Source organism: Miniopterus natalensis, chromosome 1 (genome assembly GCF_054644295.1).
Source record: "Miniopterus natalensis isolate mMinNat1 chromosome 1, mMinNat1.hap1, whole genome shotgun sequence".
Taxonomy (NCBI): Eukaryota; Metazoa; Chordata; class Mammalia; order Chiroptera; family Miniopteridae; genus Miniopterus; species Miniopterus natalensis.
In genome coordinates, this window is record NC_142081.1 from 55,188,482 (window position 1) to 55,195,433 (window position 6,952).

The 6,952-nt window shown below is 32.9% G+C and overlaps 1 pseudogene; it reads left to right on the plus strand.

Moving 5' to 3' along the window:
• The first annotated feature begins 454 nt into the window (after positions 1–454).
• On the plus strand, positions 455–625 carry LOC107536105 (small ribosomal subunit protein uS14 pseudogene; annotated as a pseudogene).
• The last annotated feature ends 6,327 nt before the right edge of the window (positions 626–6,952 follow it).

Sequence of the window (6,952 nt, forward strand, 5' to 3'; positions counted from 1 at the left end):
GATGAATGAAGGTGAAGGGATTAGTCAAAAAACATATATGCATACCCATAGACACAGACAACAGTGTAGTGATGGCCAGTGAAAGGAGGTGAGGTGAGGGCTGGATGGAGGTAGGCAAAGGGAGGGGGGGAAATGGGGACACTGTAATAGTGTCAACAATAAAAATAAAGTTAAAAAAAAGAAATTGGATGGTGAGCACACAATGAAGTGTTATTAAGTTCTATTGTTACACTGTACACCTGAAATTTATATAATGTTATTAACCAATGTTATGCCAATACATTTAATTAAAATTAAAAAAATATTCTATAAATCAGGATATTATTTAAAACATAAATTTTATGAATACATTTTAAACATTTTAAAGTCCAGAATTTTTTGAAACTCTTGACTTAATATTACCAAACATTTTAAAAGACTAAGTACTCAATTTGCCTCCTTGCATCAGAACAAGATGGGTCAACAGCGGCTCTACTGGAGCCATCTGAGAAAACTAGGCCAGGGTTCTCATTCTTGCTGAGTCTGCTCAAACCCGCCCAGTCTGATCTGGAAATACGCCCTCAATATGTACCGCCAGTGTTTCCATCAGTTTGCAAAGGAGATAGCCTTTATTAAGTTGGGCTAAGTGAACTTCCATGAATGGGCCATTCAAAACATCTGCCTTATCTTAGAATGCTATCTCTTTGTACATAACAAACAACTTCAATTATAAGTGTAAAGCAAAAAAGAGTGAACTAAACCCAAAGCTAGCAGAAGGAAGGAAATTCTAAGCCAAAGAGCAGAAATCAATAATTAAAAACATAGTAATGGAAAAAAAGCAATGAAATAGAGAACAGTGTGTTTTTATTTAATTAAAAAAAATTGATTTTAGAGAGAGACATGGATAGATTGGTTGCCTCCTATACCCACCCTGATCAGGATCAAACCTGCAATTTGGATATGTGCCTTGACTGGAATCGGACCTGGACCCTTCCATGCCCTGGGACAGTGCTCCAACCAACTGAGCCACACTGCCCAGGGCAGAACAGTTTTGTGTGTGTGTTTTTTTTTAATGATAATAAAAATGACAAACCTCTAACAAGATTTACAAAGAAAGAAGACACAAATTACAAGTATTCGGAATGCAAAAGGGGATATCACTATAAAATGTAGGCATCAAAAGGAAAAAAAGAAAATGCTACAAACAACCCTGCATATATAAATGTAGCAACTTAGGGAACCCAAATCCTTTAAAATACAAGACACCACAACTCAGCATTATGAAATAGATCATTTCAGTTGCCTTTTCATTGTAAAGGAATTGAATTTGTAAACTGAAAACTAAGGAAAAAGAAATGTTCAAGCCCAGAAGTTTCACAAAAGAAATTTGCCAGAGAACAGACTGACAGCTGTTAGAGGGGAGGGGCTTCGGAGAGCTGGTTGAAACAGGTGAGGGGATTAAGCAAAAACAAACAAACAAAAACCTCCTGGACACAGGGAACAGTGTGGTGATTATCTGAGAGAAAACGGGGTGGGAGGAGGTAGAAGAGGGAAAAAGGAGGTAAATGGTGATGGAAGGAGACTTGACTTAGGTGATGAACACACAATACAATATACAGATGTTGTATTATAGAATTGTACACCTGAAACCTATATAATTTTATTAAGCAGTGTCACCTCAATAAACTCAATAAATTTTTAAAAAATATTTACCAAATGTTTAAAAGAAAGTGAAACAAATTCTAAATTCAACATAATGTCTTCCAACAAATAGAACACTCCCTAACCTATTTTTAGAAGCTAGTATTGCCTTGATCTCAAAACCAGACAAAGACAGTGCAAAAAATAAAACTGCAAACTAATATTCCTCATAATATACATGCAAAAGGTCCTTAACAAAGCATTAGCAAATAGAATCCAACAATAATATTGTATTTCATGGCTATATTGACTTTATTCCAGAGATGAAAAGCTGCTTTCACTAAGGAAAATAGCCTGTCAGGATTTAAAAACAAAACAAAACATGCAATTACCATATGACCCAGAACTTACATTTCTTGCATTTTCAGGCATTTATCCCAGGGAAATAAAGACTCATGTTTACACAAAACCTGTACATGAATGTTTTTAATAGCTTTATTCATAAAACCAAAACTGAAAAAGCCCAGATGTCTTTTAATGGGTGAATGCTTAATCAAATTATGGTATGTGCATACTATGAAATACTACTCTGCAATAAAAAGGGCACTATTGATACATGCCTGGTTGAATCTCCCAAGAAATATGTTGAGTAAAAAAATCTAATCCACAGAAGTTATATAGGGCATGACTACATATTACATACTTTAAATGACAAAATTATAGAAATGTTTACCATAGGAGGAGGTGGGCGTGGGAGGAAGGCGGGTGTGACTATAAAAGCAAAAGGAGGGATCCTTGCGGTGATGGAAATATTCTGTGTTGACTCTATCAGTATTAGTATCCTGGCTGTGGTACTGTGCTATGGTTTTGCAAGATGCTTTTCTGAGAGAGGGTGGGGAACTGTGCGAAGCATACGTGGGATCTTTATTATTTTTTATAATCGTATGTGCGTCTATAAGTATCTTATAATAACAATTTCAGTTTGAAAAAATGAAGTGTGTCATAGTTAAGTCTGATTGGATTATATAATTAAAAATAACCCTCAAATTGTGCCTAATTTTATCTTTGGCATAAAGAAACATATACAGTCAAAAGAATGCAAAGACACACTGTGACTGAGTAGTATGGTTGAGTGAGTGAACGCCAGGATTATTCACAACTGCAAGAAACACATTTTGATTGGCAAGATTTCCAATGGTTAAGGATGTGAAAAACATTTATATACTTACATATATTAAACAGTGTAAGAGAGTTTTTTATTTCTATAGACCTCTTTGGTATCTGGCATAGATATTAGTAATTAAAGTCTACATTTTTCTTTCTTCAATGGATGTCTTATTAGGAATTTCTATGGCAGATAGGTGTGGATATACTCACATATGTATAACAAAATAAATCTTTTACACTGTAATGTGCATAAGACAATATTATTGACTATTACAATTAAGATTTAAAAATAAGCCTGGTTATTATAAACTGGGGCAAAGAAAAAGTGAATTGTTTTATAAAGAATATATTTATGAACTGTATCCTTTTACAGGGATAGCTCTTTTTCTTTTCAACATCTGACTGTGCTTTTAAATTAAAAATAGTGCCCATCTGTGTTTCAGCCTTGCAAAATGCTAAGGGACTTTGGTGTGAAAGCCTAGAATGGATTTACTACGTCATTTTCTACTGGCAGCACTGGGAGGAGGAGGTGGTAGTAAAAATATATCTGTACAGAAGCTCTGGTGGGTATGATTCTGGGGATCTCCCAGCTAGAATAAACTGGCACGTGGCATTTTGTGCTGCATGTGAAAGAAACATAATGGGAAAATTATGCAGTTAAACTGAGGACTTTGACAGAGTCAGAAATACATGTGCATATGTGTGTTGCACGCCAAGAATGTATATGTAATGTTCCAAATGCTTCCAAAGAAAAGCACAGAAGCAGTTCCTTACATCTGTTCTCAGGCTCTCCATGCACCTCATTACAGTCCCCATCAGTGCTTAGACAAGAGGGGAATACAATCAGAAATGTCACCAAAACTAAGTAAGAACCCTACTAATATTTCAGCATTCACAGGCGCAGGGGGGCAGAGAAAGGCAGTGTTGTATTATTCTATTGAAGAATTCCCCCCATATAATCATAGATGTATTTCTATGTGTTAATTCACCAAAAATAATCTGAAAAACTATAGATCTATGCAAAGCAATAAATAATTTTAAAATATAATTATTTTGCTTTAGCAGCTCAGTATTTGCTTTTTCAGTCTTTTTATGACATCTATCTCAGTTTCTCAAAGGCCTCATGAATTTACAGATGCAAATTAAAAATTACCCATGGGTCCATTAAATATGTGAAAGCTGTATTGGTCAGCTTTTGGCTGAAATCATGCTGCATGAAAACAGTCCAAAACTCGGTGGTTCACTACAGCAAGCATTTACTTCTCCTGGGTATACAAGCAGGCTAGAGCTCTGCTAGGCTTCGTCGGGATTAGCTAATTCTGGCTGACATTTGGGTTCAAGACTGCTCCATGCCTCTCCTTATTGTCGTTGGGCCAGCGATCCCTTGGGCATGTTCTTCTTATAACTGGTGGCAGAAGCTAAGGAGCTAAACTAAATCATACAGGCATGTGTAAAGTCTCTGTTTGATGGCCAAGTCAAAAGTCACGGGATAGGGCAATAAATGGTAACCACGATATTTGCAGGTATTTCAAAGATTCATGATATTCATAATCCAAATATGGAAAGAAGGTGAATAATTGGGTAAAATAACCTAATATAATAATGAAGCAAGAACATAAGTATGGAGAACATGGACATTCAGATTTTCAAATTTATTCACCTTATGTTTATTTAGAAGATAAAGCTTTTAGTGCAGTTTAACATGTATGCAAAAAAGTGCACAAATCAAAGTATATAGTTCAGTGAGTTTTTACATAGTTTGCTTAGAGCCCTATTTTTTATAGATGTTTAAATTGATGAAAAGCTTCATGGCATGTTCAAATGATTTCATAATTTTCTGTTAACATAGTGAATTCATTAGTTATTATTTTTAAGAATTGAACCAAACTAACACTAATGGGATAATGCAAATTGCTCATATTAATTCTATATTAATTATAAAATTCAATTTACTGTTGCTTGAAATAGGGTTTGTGCTTATGTTAATGAGAAACATTAGTCTTGAGTTTTGTTTCTTGACAAGTTCTTTTCAGATTTTCACATCAAGTTCATTGTGACCACATAAAACGAAAGGAGTGGTCCCTTTATTCTTTTAAAAGATTGATATTCTTTCATTTAAAAAAACTTTGAAAACACTTAAAAGGAAGCTACCTCGACCTTGTGCTTTATTTGTGGAAACATTGTAAATGCTATTTTGATTTCTTTAGTGAAATAGACTATTCAGGTTTTCATTTCTTCTTGTGCCATTTTTGGTACATAGCTTTCTTTGTCAAACTTAATGGCTAATATTTTTTCAGATTTTACTTTTATTATCTTTGTAGTGTCTGTAGAATCTGCATTAATGTTCCATTTTTCTTCTTGGTATTTATAATATGCTGTTTATTTTTTTCTTATTACTCTTGCTAGAGGCTTATCTATTTTATTGGTCTTCTCAAAGATCCAACATCTATCACTATCTATTTTCTATATTGTATATTTGTTCATTTCTCATTAATAACTGCTGATATTTTATTATTTTTATTTATCAGATTTCTTTGAATTTGATTTTCTGGTATTTATTAATTTTTGAAGTAGATACTTATATTAATTTCCAGGCCTATTTCTTTTATGTGAATTTTAGTCCCCAAAATTTTTTAAGCACTGATTTCACTGTATATATCAAGGATACTTTTTTTTCAGGTAATATTTCAATTATTATGTAATTAAACTATTTTCTAATGCCTTTTATGTTATCTCTTTTAGCCACTGTGTTATTTAGAAGTAATAGGCTTAGTTTCCAAATAACAGGGTTTCCTAGACCTGTCTTTTTGTTAAAGATTTCTAGTTTAATTCTACTTTTATCAGAGTGTCCTGAGAATTTCTGTATGTTTAAACACATGGGTTATATTTGCTAGTCTGTGGGCATGTGAAAATTGTCTACCCTTTGTTGGTGCAGTATTCTATATGAGTAAATTGAATTGAATTTTTAAATTGTGGTGTTCATATTTTTAAAACTTCTACAGATTTTTTTCTATTTTATAAATTACTAGGAAGTGTGAAAATCTTTCCCTATGATTATGGATGTCCCTATTTCTCTCTACTTCTGACTTTAGGTTATTAAGTGCATACAAATTTAGAATATCTTTCTGAAAGATCAATCCTTTATTATTTTGAAAATAATTTTATATATAATAATGTTTTTGTTTTAATATGTCCCGTGTCTAATATTAGTGCAGTTGCACTAGTTTTCAATTGGTTACTGTTTTCATGCAACAAATTTTTGCATTATTTTCAGCTTTTCTGTGTTTTTAAATTTATTATGTATCTTCTTAAAAATTTTTTATTGGCTTTATTGGGGTGACATTGGTTGATAGAATAATATAGGTTTCAAGTGGATGATTCTACAATATATCATCTGTATATTGCATACTGTGTTCACCACCCAAAGTCAAGCCTCCTTCCATCATCATTTATCCGCCCTTTACACTCTTCTACCTCCCCCGACTCCCCTTTCCCTTTGGTAATCACCATGCTGTTGCTGTGTTTACGAGTGTGTTTTTTTTTTTTTCTGTCTCTTATGTGTAATATAAAGTTGTATTAAGCCTTATTTCAGCATTTTGTTTATTTACATATAATTATAGAAATATTTGGATTTAAATGTTATCATACTGTTTGTTCCGTTTGCTCCATCTTTATTCTGTTGCTCTTTATTATTTTCCCACTTTTAGGATCAATTATTTTTTAAAATTCCATATTTTCTCTCTTTTGTGTTTATAGTTATACATTTTTTTATAATTCTTTAAATGGTTACTCAAGAAATTACAACCTGCACTGTTACTTACTAAACTTAAAATGAATTGGGGCATTTACAACTTTACTGACTAAACAAGACCCTTAAAATGCTTAAGTCCTTTCATCTGCCTACTAACTTTTGTGCTTTGGGGACATATATTTTGATTCTACACAAATTTTTAATCCCACAATATTATTAAGATTTTAAAATACAGTCAATATTTACTTATATCAGCCTACATGTATACCATTTTTTTTGCTCTACATTTATTTATTTCTTTTTGTATTGGGCATCATTCATTTCCTTCCAGAAGAAATCACTTTGCACCGCTAAGTTGGGAAGTCTTTTAGAAACATTCAGCAGGTGACAAATTCTTTCAGTTTTTCTTTTTTC